The sequence below is a fragment of the Anomalospiza imberbis genome, chromosome W (genome assembly GCF_031753505.1).
Source record: "Anomalospiza imberbis isolate Cuckoo-Finch-1a 21T00152 chromosome W, ASM3175350v1, whole genome shotgun sequence".
NCBI lineage: Eukaryota > Metazoa > Chordata > Aves > Passeriformes > Viduidae > Anomalospiza > Anomalospiza imberbis.
In genome coordinates, this window is record NC_089720.1 from 5,466,865 (window position 1) to 5,483,094 (window position 16,230).

General features: G+C 42.2%; 1 long non-coding RNA gene across 1 annotated transcript in view; it reads left to right on the forward strand.

Annotated features, from left to right (window-relative positions):
* The window catches only part of LOC137464258 (uncharacterized), a 360,835-nt gene that overhangs the window by 305,552 nt on the left and 39,053 nt on the right, over window positions 1-16,230 (forward strand). The window lies entirely within an intron of this gene.

The following is a 16,230-nucleotide window of genomic DNA, read 5'->3' on the forward strand; positions in this document are numbered from 1 at the left end:
GCCTTACTGAGGATCCGAACACAACCCAGGTCAGACCTGGGAGTGTCACCTTATGAAATGATGTTTGGATTACCTTTTCTGACCACCCAACATGAAAATGCTACCTATGAGGTAGGGGGAAAGAGTGTTAAAGGATATATTAACACCATTGCAAAAACTCTTGAAAATTGGAGGTTAAAAGGAATAATCCCCCAAACCACACCTTTAGACTTTAAAATCCCTAATATTCACCCAGGAGAATGGGTGTTGGTAAAAACATGGAAAGAACAATCTTTAACTCCACAATGGGAAGGTCCTTTTCAGGTATTGCTGACGACCAAAGCTGTGATGCGGACCAGAGAACGAGGGTGGATCCACGCCAGCAGAATCAAAGGACCTGTGGAAGAACCTAAAGAGTGGACAATAACATCTGAACCGGGTGATATAAAATTGACTCTTAAACGGGGAATGGGTGGTAATGAACTGGGAAGACCTGAATGATCCAAGAAATATACACAGGATCACACCTAACTGGGAAGTAAGACCGAGCTTACATCAGTAGTTTCAAATACTGCCTGGACAAACTTTGAGGTGCCTCCGGTACCCTCCTTGGGAAGGAATACTGCCACCACAGACAGGAGGATCAGGACTGTTTCGGACAAAAAACTCCTGTATTTTGGCCTTAGCCTGTGATTTATACAAAGAGGAGGGCAGATTACAACCTCAATCAGTGCCACGTAATATACCCTGTTTGATTCATCCAAATACTGGGCATGTTAGTTGGGTTAAATGTAAATGTTTGAATTGTGGGAATAATTGGTATTGTAGTTCACACAAGCGACGCCCCCGTTGCAAGAAGTGTCGAGTGTCAACTAGATCCCCTATCCAAGCAGAGCTCGAAACAACTGAAATAATGACTTTATTTTGTGGATGGGAATTATTAGTGCCTGTTGAATGGGAAATAGCTGAGGAACAGTGGGAGACCACCGTTAAGGAGTGTCAAAAACGATTTGTCTGGAAATTAGCTAAGAGAAAGTGACAAAAGAAGAGAGGGCAAGACCAGATTGGCCTCTATAATCGCCACCAAGAAGATCACATACACCTGCTGTGGGTTGCAACCCCATAGGCATGGGAGGTGGGAGTATAAGCCATACTGGACCTCTCCTTTTTCTGTCACTCATTTTCTGTCTTTTCCCTTTTGGGATATTGACAAAGCCATGCTACAAGACACCGAGGCTCCTTTTTTTATCTCGCACACTCATGTCAACAGTCACTGTTATAACCCATCCAGATTAGGAAACTGCATGCACAGTGGACAAAAGTACTGGATTACTGAGAATTTAGGAATAAGTGGTAACAGGGCGAGAAGTGAATGCCCAAAAGGGGAAAAATGGATTTGTTTCACATACGCTATTGGGAATAAAGCACAGGATCTGGTAAAAGAGCAATTGATAAACAAAAAAGCTAAGCCAGCACCACCACCTAAACCTGTACCAATCTTACTTGACAATTTGTATACCAATGCTGAATACTAGCTGGTGGGATAACGTGTTGGAAATAGAATGGTGGAAAAAGCTAGGCTTCTTCCTGTTATGCACTACAGCTGGTCTAATATTCCTTCCTTGTTTGATCCCCTGTTTCATTCGACTCATCACCAGTGTAGTTCAAAGCATGCAAATAGTGACCATGGATCAAAAATTGGATACAACACAAACGGTGCAAAGGATTATGGTATTAAAGAAACAAAATAATATAGAAGACCCCTTTCAAGAGGCTAGATTGATTTATGAAGAAAATGAACGAAAAGTGAAGACTAGAAAGCAGTAAATATTGCTCGAGCCAAAATAATTATAAAAAGAAAGAGGAAGGATTGTGAAAAATGCAGAATGTATGGCTCTACGCAGATATTTACTATATGTATTATGCTAGGTTGGAAAGTTATGCTGTAGTAACATTTTAATAATATAGTAAATGTAGTTTTGTAATTGAAATTAAGCTTTAGTAGTTAAAATAGAAAATATGTGTGTGTGGTATTCTTTTTGCTCAAGAGAAGGAGAAGATAATCAAGAAATTCTTCACACAGAGATAACAATTACAAAAACCCCTAAATCTTCCAGAGGAGAGGAATTTATGGCTTTCCTTATCAACAAAAAAACCGAACTTCTCCAAACTCAACTTAGACTTCAAGGCGCCTGGGATTAACAGGAATTCCTCAACAAGTACCGGACGAACTTCTTGTTTTAAATAAATATATGCATATTCATGAAGTGATTTGTGTATGCAACAGGTTACCCCTCTTAAGGAGGGAATTCTTTTTTATCGGGGTCCTTCTCCTGGCTCACTTTTGTCCAGAGAGAGGTACCCAGCCCGGGCTGTAACTTTTTGCTGTTATTGTCTCTTTAATTGTCCTAACTCTAATTGTTTAATCTTTATTACTATGCTTGTATTATTTTTTTTTTCATTTTATTTTTAGTAAACTTTTAAAAATTTTTAAAACGAGTGATTGGCGTTTATAACAAGTTTATGGATATGCATAAGTGTATATGAATATGCAACAGGCTGATGTAATGGAAAAGGTATTTAAGGGGTATCCCTGAAGGTGACAGCGTGGTCTTGGCTAAGTGCCAAGATGTACCCAGCCATAATAACCTTTGCTCTATGGTCCTTGTCTCCTACTGTCCTTTATTAAACTTTTAAAAATTTGCACAGGAGAGTGAACATGTTGTTCAGAAATGGGGGTCGTCTGGGATGTGACACATTGCTCCCAAGACCACCAGGAGATCCTGAGTGAGGAAGGCGCACCGTGCCAGGTTTAGGCAGCCTCGCTCTGTGTCTCCTGGCGTGATCGGCAGTTGCAGGTAGAACACCTGGTGGACAAGAGGAGACACATAAAGCAAAGAAAAAGGGAAAAAAAAAAAGGCGTCCCTAAGAACCATTGTAGCCCCATAAATTCTTGTCCACGAAGATTTGAAGAAGAAAAGAGGATTGGTAAAGTATTCTTTTGGAGGAGCAAATACAGGGGAATGAATGTGTGTGAATGACAGGGGGATGAATGTGTGTGAATGAGAGGTGGGCTGGTTGTCAAAAATAGGTTAGAAACTGTTGTAAAATAGTTAATAATTGTTAAGCATGTAATGTTAAAAAGTTTGGTTATTATTTTGTAAAAGGGGTTAAAAGGGTAGTTATAAGAAATACAGTATTCAACGTACCATATTACACCTAAGTAAAGTACATCACCCCCCCAAGCAAAAATGAGCCAGCCTGTACAGAACTGTAAGGGCCAATCAAGCACCTTAACCTTCGTGCAAATGAAGGATCCCAACAGAAACCAATCCAAAGGAACAAAAAACAGTACAAAAAGGGGGCATCCGAGTCAGTGAGATTGTGCCGCTCCACCTGAAACATTGGGAACATCCCTGCTCAAGAAAGGAAGAAGATCCAGTGTCAGCTCTGCAGCATCCTCGCTCATTGGGAGCGCTCCTGCTCGACCCGTGAGCCCGCATTCTCTAGTCCTTATAATAAAAGCTGAAATCACTTTAGATCCGGGAGTGTGTTCTCATTTATAACACTGGTTATTCCAGGCCTGCTAAGTGGGTGAAGAGTCTCCCATGATACAGCTTCTTTCGCGAGAAAAACGACCAGTAAAGAGACAAAGTGAAAGATAAAAGGAGTGAGATAATCCCCTGGGGTAACTGGGACTGGGTCTCAGGGAAGGGGTTGGACCCCTTGGAGAGAAGGGAGCTGAGGGTTTTCCTGGTACAATCCACTGGGAAAACAGGATAAAAAGTGGAGGGGCCCCCTAAAAATTCTGCTGGGTTGAGGGATAAATACGCCCAAGAGCATCCAGGGTTGAACAAAATTCTACCGGATTGAGGGCTAAACATGCCCAAGAGCATCTGGGGTTGAACAACACAGCTGGACTGAGGGATACCCAAGAGCATCTGGGGTTGACCAATAGCATTTTGAGATTTTATAATACCTGTGGGTGGATATTAAAAAGTGACTTGAGAACAAAGGTACCTTATTTTTGTGTTGTCCTGTTGTGAGTGGGAGTGAGTGAGACATATTAAAGAAATAAAAGTGAGTGTGAAAAATGAAAGTATATACAATATGGATTGTTGATTTAAAATTTAACTTTTCTGGAAGAAGGTGGATTGCATTTTTCTGTGCTGTGAAGAGTGGGAGGTGTTAGAGTTGTCAGGGAAATGGATTAGATGTCAGGGGAATGGATTGGAGCCTGGGGAAATGAGACGGGGAACCAGAGAAAGGGGCTGGGACCCCCTGGAAATGTTGCCTCTCCCTGTCTCCAGTTTGTCTGCTCATGCCAGGAGCTCCAGTCTCCCTACCCATATCAGCTTCTCTGCCAGAGTCAAGAGTTTCAGCCCTCCCCACCCGTACTGACCGTGATCACTCCCGTCCCCGCCATGACTCTGGAGCTGCCTGCTCCTACCTCTGTTTCTTTGTTGATTCCGGCTTTCCTGCTGACTTCGGCTCCTAATTCTGTCCCTTTATTGGTTCCAGACTCACTGCCGACCCCCGCTCTTATCTCTGGTCCCTCAGTGATTCTGGCTCCCGCTGTATCTGTGGGAGGGGTTCAAGAGGGAGACAGAGCCCCGGTGTGGTCAGGGTCCCGGGAGAGGACTAGAGATGCCTGTTTCTGCTGGGGGGGGGGGGGGGGTGTGGGGGAGGGCACCCTCGCCCAGAGGGAGACTTGGAGGTGCTTCAGGGGAAGTGCCCTGAGAAGGAGTGGGAAGATCATGTGCTCTGTTTTCTGGGTGAGGAATGCCATCTGGAGCCTTTGATGACTTGGGAAGCAGGCCCTGAAGAGGAAGTATTGGAATTTGTGGTGTCTTCTGGGGTGGAGAGAACTTGTGTGGTGGAGATTTCAGGGAGATGTGATATGGGTGGTGACACAGTGGAAGTGGCAGAGGCAGAAGGAGAAAGGTTTAAAATCCCTGTCATTGAAGATGGAGTAATTAGGAGAGAGACTGGCACGGAGATAGGAGATGTCTTGTTGGTTCCTGGGGCAGGCATCAGCTTGTTGGGGAGAGACTTGCAGATGCAACTGGAAATGGGGGGTCTACCATAAGAAAAAAGGGCTGTGGACTTACTTTTAGAGATAAACTAGTTGTGTGTACACCTCATGCAGTCCAAAGTGTGTTAAATCAGAGGAAAAAAGAGAAAACAAGGAAAAAAATGAAAAAAGAAAAAGACGTTGAAAAAGAAGAGTGGTTAACAGGCTCTAAGATGTTGGAATGTGGAATAATGATAACTTGATACTGGAGGAGGAAAGGGGTTTGAATACAATTTCTGTATGAAGAGCAAGGAGGTGCCTTAAACACATGGTTGTTTAGAGGTTGTTCAGTGCCGAACTGGGGATCGGCATGATCTGGCAGAACAAGCCTGTAACTGCGCACTGCGGTCACAGGGAAGATGTTCTCCAGCCAGCTCACTCCCCAAGACCAGTGTGCAGTCACGAGAGCAGCTGCCCCCAGATGTCTACTGAGTCTTCCCGGGTGGCGGTGCTTGCAGGGGCCTGCAGCTCCCTGCAGCAGATGGCTGTGGCATGGATAACACAGCAGCAACCCAGTACGAGAAACCAAGGCAAAGGAATAGAGAGGGATCACTTGTTTGAGTACCAAGGAAATTTTATTTCCCCAGAGGATTCAGGGACAAGTGACAATAACTGAGGGCAAAAAGCTGCTTTTAAGGAGAGGCAGGAATAAGACGAGGACACAACCTTTTACCAAAAGGAAGGCATTAAGGGAGGAGTGCAGGGTAAGGGCTATCCAATAGAAGCTAAAAAGGGGAAGGAGCAAACCTTGCACCCCAATCTTGCTTTGAGGAAGTGTAATAAACGCCAATCACTTATTTTAAAAATTTATAAAAGTTTAATAAAAATAAAATGGAAAAAAATTAATACAAGTATAGTAATAAAGATTAAACAATTAGAGTTAGGACAATTAAAGAGACAATAACAGCAAAAAAATTACAGCCCGGGCTGGGTACCTCTTTCTGGACAAAAGTGAGCCAGGAGAAGGACCCCGATAAAAGAGAATTCCCTCCTTAAGAGGGGTAACCTGTTGCATACACAAAGCACTTCATGAATATGCATATTTTTTATTTAAAACAAGAAATTTGTCCGGTACTTGTTGAGAAATTCCTGTTAATCCCAGGCGCCTTGAAGTCTAAGTCGAGTTTGGAGAAGTTCGGTTTTTTGTTGATAAGGAAAGCCATAAATTCCTCTCCTCTGGAAGATTTAGGGGTTTTTGTAATTGTTATCTCTGTGTGAAGAATTTCTTGATTATCTTCTCCTTCTCTTGAGCAAAAAGAATACCACACACACATATTTTCTATTTTAACTACTAAAGCTTAATTTCAATTACAAAACTACATTTACTATATTATTAAAATGTTACTACAGCATAACTTTCCAACCTAGCATAATACATATAGTAAATATCTGCGTAGAGCCATATAATATGCATTTTTCACAACAGGTTGTATAAAAAGGAATGGAGCAGTAGTGAAGACTCTGCGCCAGAATGGAGGTAAAAATTCCTTATAGTAGCCAATAAAAATAAGTGTTGGGAAATTGGGAATACTGCACGAATTATTGTGTTCAAATAAAGAGACGGGAGATTGTTATATATGTATAATTCATGCAGTTGGGGGTGCATGTAATAAACTGTAGTTATAAATGTTATACACTGTAGCCATAAAATGTTTTAGAGTTACTGTAAGTTGCCAAGCAAGTTGCTAGGAACCTAATTAGCATTTAAAAGGCCCTAGCCAGCAGAAAACAATAGCCGAAAAGCTGGCTATCAGGCCGCACCCAAGCAAATCACAAGCAGGTTGAAGCCGGACCTAGACTCAACATCAGGAGGAAAGACAAGAAAGAGGACATCTGGACTCATCACTAGCTGATTATCTGCTGTTCAGAAGACATCAGCAGCCAAAATGCCTTCTCCGTGAGAAAAGACTGCATGAATATGCAGCTTGCCACAATGACTTATAGCCAAAGGCAGAATAAAAAGCATAAAAACCCTCTGCAGAAATACAATGGTGCGCGAACTTGACGGAGGCACTGACTCTGTCGGTTTGCACCCAGAGCTGCTCTGTAGACTGTGGGAAAATTCGAACTCTAAATTGTTACGCGATCACAAATACATTTAATTATTAATTATTAATCCAGATTGGCTTGTCTCTATTTATAACAGGTTTGTTGCCTTGATATTAATTCCATTGCCTGACCAGTTCTGTTTGTGTTTATTTCTACAGTGGCTTGGAGCCTTATAATATGATTTAGCATATAAATTGGGGTCCAATATCCCCAACTCCCATCTTGTGCCCAGGTGGCTGGCCCATACGTTTCCAATATGTGTTTAGGGGGCCATTCTTAATCTCCCCATTTTTTGAATCCTCCAATCAACTCTCTTTTATTTCCCTTTAGGTCCTCATAAACTGGTATGCCGAATTTATCTCCATCAGGTCCTGGTAAAACAAAAAAATCCTGGCTGTATGATTCCCAGAGGACAACTCCCTTTCCACTGAGAGGGAAGTTTTGGGTATGCTCTTTTTCCACATATCCAAAATAAGCCATCTGGAGCTTTCCAATAATCATCTTTCTGTTGATCTATATTTTCCCAAAATTTGGAGATTTCTGGAATGCCAAAGTAAGGATTCTTGCCTGTATAATTACATTGAAAAAGTCTGAATGTATTATTATACTAACAATTTCTTTTTTTTTCTTTTCCCTGGGTCCAGTACAGGGTTGGTTCCTCTGGGATCCACCATATAGAAGTCCCATTACTAACTGTTATAAATGAAAATGCTCCAATTTATTAATTAATGGAAATTTATTAAATGATCCTGTTATAAGTTAAGGTAAATAATTTGTCCGACCCTTTAGGGATTGATTAGAATATTTATTGACTACAGCAAGCAATGACAAAGCAAACAGTGCTGGGTGTAGCTGGGGAGTCAGTGCTCCGCCAACAGCTCACACCGCTTCCCTTTTCCCACAGTCTTTTATTTTCTCCCTTCTTCCGCCTTTGTGACTTTTCCGGGAGTACTCTGCGCATGCGCCTCCAGTTGCTAGGGGTTCGCCTTCTGCTCTCTGGTGGTTGTCTGAATGAAGGCTCTCCTCCACTTCCTTGTTGGGGGTTTATGACCCTGTAACAATCTTTCCATATATGGTTACACACCTCCCGACCCTAATTGTACAATCAACTTAAGGAGTCAGTATATCCTTGGGTTTCCTGTTATTCACAAAAGCCTCCTCCTTTGTCTGAGTTCCTGTTACAGTGCCCTCATTTCTTTTTCTTTATTTTGTTCATCAAATCTTTTTAATTCCTGTAGGCTGAGGGCTAAGGTTTCATTACCCTCAAGATCCTCAGGTATGGATTCATATTTAGCTCTAATCAGCATGAGGTGTGTGAAAAATGCATATTTTATGATTGGCTTTTCGCAAATATTAAATTGAATACTATATGTATTATGTTATATTGATTAGAAGTGCTGTATTAACATTTTAATAGTATGGTAAATGTAGTTTTGTAGTTAAAATAGAACCTATGTATGTGGGGGTTTTTTTACTAGCTCAAGCAAGAGATGAGATAATCAAGAAACTCTTCCCACAGAGATGGCAGTGATGGGGGCCCATAAAGAATTACTGCCTCCTTATCGGAAAAGACAAACATTCTTACACCTTCTCTCCATCTTTATGGAACCACCAGGATTAAGGGGAAGAAGTTGACAAAAACCATAAAAGTTCTTAATTTGCAAGGAATTTATGCATCATGTATGAGATGTATGAATATGCAACAGGCTACTGCTTTTAAAGGTTATTCCTTTGTTCAAAAGGCATGCTTATCGGGCTTAAGTGCCTGAGAGCATCCGGACGTCCGTAATTCTTTGCTTTTTATTGTCTTGTAATTGTCCTAACTCTAAATTTTCATTACTCTAATTGTATTACTATTTTTATAACCATTTTATTATTATTAAACTTTTAAAATTTTAAAAACCAAGTGATTGGCGTTTATAACAAGGTGTGCAGCTTCTCATCTTCCCTTTACTATATTGAGGATTTTATTAAAGATACAGGGTCCGAAGGTGATTCCTAATATTAATAAAATCAGGGGGCCTGCAATGGTGGATAATAGAGTAGTCAGCTACGGAGAACTGTTAAACCAAGTTTCATACCAGCTCTGTTGGGCTTCCCTTTCCCTTTTTTGTTTCTCCAGTCCTTCTCTTAGTTTTGCCATTGTATCTCTGACTACTCCTGTATGGTCAGCATAAACACAACATTCCTCTCTGAGGGCGGCACATAGGCCTCCTTGTTGCAAGAATAATAAATCCAACCCCCGTCTGTTTTGTAGAACAACTTCAGATAAGGACCTTAAAGATTTTTCTAATGCCAAAATTGACTGTTCAATTTTAGTGAGGTCTTCATCTACAGCGATACTTAAGTCATTTAATTCCTTGGTCTGCTTTACCAGTGAAGCTACCCCAGTGCCTATACCAGTACCTCCCATAAGCATTAGTGTGGCTACTGTAAATTCTGTTAGTGGTTCCCGTTTTTGTAGGTGGTGCACTGAGGTGGTTTGGTAATCATATACATCATCATTAGAATGGTATATGATTCTGGGAATAATTGCCACTTGAATACAGTAGTCCAAGGTCTCATTAAATATTTCTAATGAAATGCACGGGGTTAGCCCTCCTTTTGAACATATCCATTTCGTGTTTTTTGCTGGGATTAACCATTTAGCTGGAGCATCTTCCCGTTTAGCTTTAGTAATTGTGTCACAGAGATATTGCATGTTTGTAGGAACTCTCCCTATACATCGTCCCTTCCCTGTGACTAGAGAGACAGTTATTCCTTGTGTCTGGCTTTCCTTCCAATTACATTGGGGGGGGGGGTTGCTACCATTCATTCACCTAGCTTTTTCGGATATTCCTATAGCTTCATAATATGGGGGTCAGACATCAAAACAGAGCCAACACTGTTCCGTAAGGGAGGGGTTTGATTTGTTAAGAACTTGATAGGCTCCCTCTATCAACTTCCAGAGGGTGCTCATTTGAGGGTTTCTCATTGGTGACACCCGTGTTGGGTTACTCATGGTGTAATTATCTTCCCCATCCTCTAAATCAGTCAGATTTCTATTTTCTTCAGTGTAGATTTCTTTTCCCTCCTCAGCTACCACGGAGTTCGGGCCTACAGGCTGTGGATCCTGAGGTACCACCCCTTTCTTTACTACAAACATGTTGCCTCTATCTTTACCAGGTTCCCAATACCTAATTCCCCATGTTCGGCCCATGATCCATTAAGAATCTGATGGGTCGGTTATGTTTAGATACATATATTGACAGTTCCCTGGTTCAACTATTCCTCCGCTTGAATCTTTCCTAGGGGGTTTGCAGGCGTAGGGTCCCCAGGATACTCTAAGGAATTTATCCTCTCTGGTTACACGCCAATCTAGGGCTATTGTTTTGCAACCCCAGTATCCACAGAAAAATTCTCCAGGGTAATTACAGTATCCCCTGCTGGGGTTTGAAGCTGGACACATGTAAAATCCCTTCTTTTCTAAACAGGGCTCTATGGGGGCTAGTTCACATAGTCTTGGGTTGAAGCTGAGGGGTCCAGCGGTTATTCTCTCTTGAATTTCTACACCATCTATTTGAGTCAATTTCCATCTAAAAGGTCTGTGTGAGGTTTGGGAACCCTCCCCTGGTTTCAAAACACAGAGCATGATTATTCCCATAATTTGCCAATGAGAGTGGAGTCCTGGCCATATTGGATCGAATCGGTAACGTCCTATCCTTCCCTTTTGGGGTTGTTGCCCTCCGGGTGCCTTAGTATCGGTTAAGCTCCTTTGTAAAGGGGAATCAGTATTCGTCTGGCAATAATTGGAGCATTTTAGCATTATTCCATTCAGAGGGGGCCTGGTCCTTTCCCTTCTGCCTCGCCCGCCGATTCGGGTGCTTCGAGCCGCGGGATTGACCATCTTCTTGGCAGCAACGGTACTCTCCACTATACCCAACCTCGTGCTCCAGCCTAACTTTATACTGTTCCCAATTTTTATTTCTCACTTGGATTGGTTTGCATGGAATCCTTTTCACTTATCTCCGACAGCACCTTTTATGATTTGGGCAACAAAGGGAGCGGACTCGTTGGGGTGGAAGCAAAAGTTTTCTGGATGAACCCCTTTTGAATATATCTCCCACCACGTCTTCATTTCAAATCGTATCCACTCCCCGGCCAATTCCCCTAGCTGAAGCGTTACCTCTGTCAGTTTCCTCTCTGCCTGATAGCACTCTTTACAGACTCCAGTAGGGGTCTTCCCTTCTGGCAGTGGACTGCCACCGTTCTTGGCAAACTTTACAGATGAAGCATACGAAATGATAACATTTACAACCTAGTTTCTCACGAATAGCTATATAATCTTTAACAAGAGGATAAGTTTATCCTGTATGATTTCCTGTGTGGTTAATCTGTATTACTGGTATTGAGTCCATCAGTCTTTCCTCAGAGTCACCTTAGTGTCCCCTGGCTGGCTGGTTATCCTCCAATTATCATCTGGAGTAACCGGTCCTTTCACTCGACTTGCATGAGTCCACCCTTTCTCCGCAGTTTGTATCGCAGTCTCTGTGGTAAGCAAAATGACATACGGACCTTCCCAATGGGGTGTCAAGGAGTTCTCTTTCCATGATCTTATAAATACCTTGTCTCCTAGCTTAATTTTATTTATTGCCAAGTCTAATGGTGGTCGTTGGACCAGGAGTCCCTTTTCTCTTAATTATTTTCTTCTGTTCATAATTTGTGCAAGGTAATTATTAATTTGTGAATTTTCTATACAGGAATGATTCCACAGGGGCTTCCAGATTATATGGCATGCCATATAACATTTCAAAGGGAGAAATTTCTACATCCGTCCCAGGTTGAGTGCGGATATTTAATAGAGCTAGGGGTAAACATTTCACCCATGACATCTTAGTTTCTATCATTAGCTTAGTTAATTGTTTCTTAATTTCTCCATTCATTCGCTCTACTCTTCCCGAACTCTGTGGGTGCCAGGGAGTGTGGTACTTCCATTGAGTACCTAAGGCAGCAAAGACTTCCTTTGCTACCTTAGAGGCGAAGTGAGGACCACGGTCTGAGTCTATTACTTCTATTAATCCGTACCTAGGAATCACTTCTTCTAACAACGATTTCACTACTGCCTGGATGGTCGCTCTGGCTGTGGGAAACGCTTCTACATAATGGGTCAAGTGGTCTACCATTACTAATAGGCATTTATACCTTCCTACCTTTGGTAATTCGGTAAAGTCCACTTGTACATGTGAAAAGGGTCTTTGAGCTAATTCTCTCCCTCCCATTACTCTCTCCCTGTGCTGTTGTTTATTTACCCTCTGGCAGGTTAAACATTGCTGTGTCACTTGTTTAGCCAAATTATATACCCCAATGCACATGTACTTGATGGCAAACTGATCAATTAGTGCCTGAGTTCCCCAATGGGTTTTATTATATATTGCTTGCAATATTCTTAAAGCCATTGCCTTTGGAAGCACTTCTCGGCCATCTGGTAGTATCCATTTACCTTCCTCTTTTTCCCGCACCCCCATTTGGTCTAACCTTTCTTTTTCTTGTGTGGTAAATGTTAAAATATATTTTGCACCATGAAACCAGCAATGCTTTTTCTTAGGATTTTCACAAGCACATAGTATGGAGTCTACTCCATGCATTTTCTAGCATGCCCAACAAGGTGCTGTTTCTAGGTCTTGCCCGCAGGTGGGGCAGTCTTCCCTTTTAGTATGTACTGGTTTGTATGTTAGTGTCAACAGTGCTGCCCTTTTTGCTTCTTGGTCTGCTAAGTTGTTTCCCCTTATTGTAATTCCCATCCCTGTCTGATGTCCTCGTACATGCACCACTGCTATTCTCTTTGGATGCCGCAGGGCCTGCAGGATTTCTTTTATTAGCTCCACGTGAATCAACCCTTTCCCTTGTGAATTCATTAACCCCCTTTCTTCCCAAATTTTCCCAAAGGTATGCACTATTCCATAGGCATACTTAGAGTCTGTATAAATAGTTCCTTCTTTCCCTTTTAGTAAGTTTAATGCTCTGAGTACTGCATACAGCTCGCATGCCTGGGCGGACCAACTAGGACTCAAGGGACCCGATTCTACCACCTCCAAGGTTTTCCCGTTTACTATGGCATATCTAGATTTTCTTTTCCCTTCTACAACTCGAGATGATCTGTCCACAAATAACCGATCTCCGAGCTCCAATTCTTCTTCTTCTAGATCTAATCGAATCTTAGTCTGTTCTTCTATTCGTTGAATGCAATCGTGAACAAGTTCAGGGGCAGGTTCCCCAAATAGAAATTGAGCGAGATTCTGTAAATTAGTAGTCTCTATTTTTAACTTAGGAGATGATATCAAGATACCCTCATACTTTAGGAGTCTAGCATCTGTAATCCATTTTTCTGCTTTTTGTTGTAACACCCCCCTTATATTATGGGGGGACATGACTCTCAGTTCTCCCCCAAAGGTGATTTTAGCTGTTTCCTCTACTAAGAGAGCTGCCGCCACTATTACTTGTAGACAGGTAGGCCATCCTCGACTGACTGAGTCTAAAAGTTTGGATAAGTAAGCTACAGGTTTTTTACTTCCAGCCCAGTCTTGGGCCAAGACTTTGTGTGCCGTACCCTTGCTCTACATCAACAAACAAGAAAAAGGGTCTTTTGAGGTCTGGGAGGCTGAGGACAGGGGCATTTGCTAATTCGGTTTTGAGGGCTTTCAATCGCTCTTCATCCTCTGGGGACCATTTCAACAACCCATCTTTAGTCAGTTTATCATAAAGGAATTTGACTTTCCCACTAAAATTTTCTATCCATTGCCTGCAATATCCTAGAAGTCCCAATAATTGTCTTACTTGCCTTTTGGTTTTTGGAGGCTGAAGGAAAAGGATCCCCTGGACTCTTTCGGGGTCAGTTTCTTGATTCCTTTAGTCAGTCTGTGTCCTAAATACTTTACCTCTTCTTCTACAAATTGTAGTTTAGATTTTGATACTTTCAACCCCTTCAAGCTAAGAAAATTTAGCAACTTGATACTCTCCTGTCTTACTGCTTCTTCTTCTGTCCCTGCAATTAGCAAATCATCTACATACTGTACTAGAGTTGTTCTTTCCCCCAATGTATAATCCTTCAGGATTTGTTCTAAGGATTATCCAAACAGATTAGGGGACTCAGTATATCCTTGAGGGAGCATGGTCCACCTCAGCTGTTGTTTTCTGTAGGTGTCCGGATCTTCCCATTTGAAGGCAAAATAATCTCTACAATTTTCCTTGAGGGGGCAAGCCCAAAGTCATCCTTCAGATCTATTACACTATACCCCTGATTTTTGGGGCCCAGTTGGCTTAAAAGTGTATAGGGGTTAGCAACCACAGGGAATCTTTTGATAGTTCTCTTATTTATTTCTCTCAAATCATGCACCAATCGGTAACTGCCATTGGGTTTCTTTACTGGTAAAATGGGGGTGTTAAAGGGGGACATAAAAGGTTCGAGCAACCCCTGCTTTAAAAGCCGATCTATCTCTGGCTTTAACCCCCGTCTCCCTTCATTAGATAAGGGATACTGTTTGATCCTCACGGGGATCTCGGGGTTCCTAATGGTTACCTCAAAAGGTTCAATATCCAACCTCCCCACTGTGTCTGGGGTATACCAAACTTCAGGATTTATTTTTGCTTCATCAATAGCCCTTAAGGGACACAACTTGACACTTAGTTTATTTTCTATTATGTCAACCCCAATTCCTAATTCTATCATTAAATCCCGTCCCAAAAGGTTGTAATCCTCTTCTGGAACCAATAGAAATGAGCCAATTCCTACCTTAGAGTGAGTTTCAAGAAAAACATCTTTTATTACAGGTACTCCAAAGGGCTCTCCCTTAGCCCCAACTACCTGCACCGTGTCAGATTATATTCTGCACCCTCAGGGGAGGGTTTGGACAGTTGATCTCTCTGCCCCCGAGTCCACAAGGAACTCATATTCTTGTTGCTGGGGACCTAACTTAATTTTTACCAGGGGCTCCGTTCTTTCCTTTGTCCCCAGCAAATAGAGCCCCTGACACCCCTAGTCCTCATGGAATTGTTTTTCATCAGCTATCCTTTGTTGACATTCCTGTTATATGTAATAGGTATAATTCGTGCCATTTTTTTGCATGACATATATATATAATATTAAATAATTGTTAGGATGTACCCTTTGGCATTAAAAGCCTCCCTTCTCAGGCAAAACTGAGTGTGTGTTGAAACCTGATTTACAAGCAGGGGGATGTAGCTCACCAGGAGATGGGCCTTATCTGAAGCGATATGGAGACACCCAGGCGCTGATCACCATCAGGAACATCCCCCCCCCCCCCGGGCCGATACATGTGAACACTCTGTTCCCGTAAATTTAATCAAGAGTTTCCACGACACCAGACTTTGAATTTCTCTACCTTGTCGCCGAGAAGGAAATCTCATCAACTTATGGGACTTTGAATGAAACAAAGGACTGAATGCCGAAATCCTGGCCTCAGGCAAAATTTTTCCTATAAAAATCGCTTGTACCAGGATGGTGGTGTGGGGGCATAGAGTGAAACCTCTGCTGAGGCTGATGTCTGTGTCTTGCACCCAGCGCCGATCCCGGGCTCGGCACTGTCCTTTTCCGTGTGGCTGGCTAAGTTAGATCTCTATTGCTAAAATAAATTCTTTTTATTTTTTTAATTTGGCTGGATCATTTTTCATTTATAACATTCCCGTCTCATATGACCTCTCCTCCCGCAGTAAAAACAAGTTACTCCCCTCCCTTCCTTCTTTCTTTCAACATTCTCATTCCATCTCGGGATTTGCCTATCTCCTCGCGTAGCCGCTCCCCTTTGGGTCGGGAGTGGGGCAGTTTTCTGTCCTTCTCGGACCACAGCTACCATCATCCTGACTTGTTTCTTATGAGTTTTGTCCTCTCTCCTCACATAAACCTTTTGTGCCTCACACAATAATTCGTCCAGGCCTCTTCCTTGCCAGTCCTCCAACTTTTCCAGCTTTTTTCTAATGTCTACCCAAGAGTTTGCCATGAACTGGGTCTTTAGTAGGGCCTCCCCTACTGGAGTGTCAGGATCTACTCCTGAGTATAATTGAAAGGTCTTCCTCAGTCTTTCTAACCACTCTGTGGGGTCCTCATCCTTTTTTTGTTGTTCACTGAAAGCCTT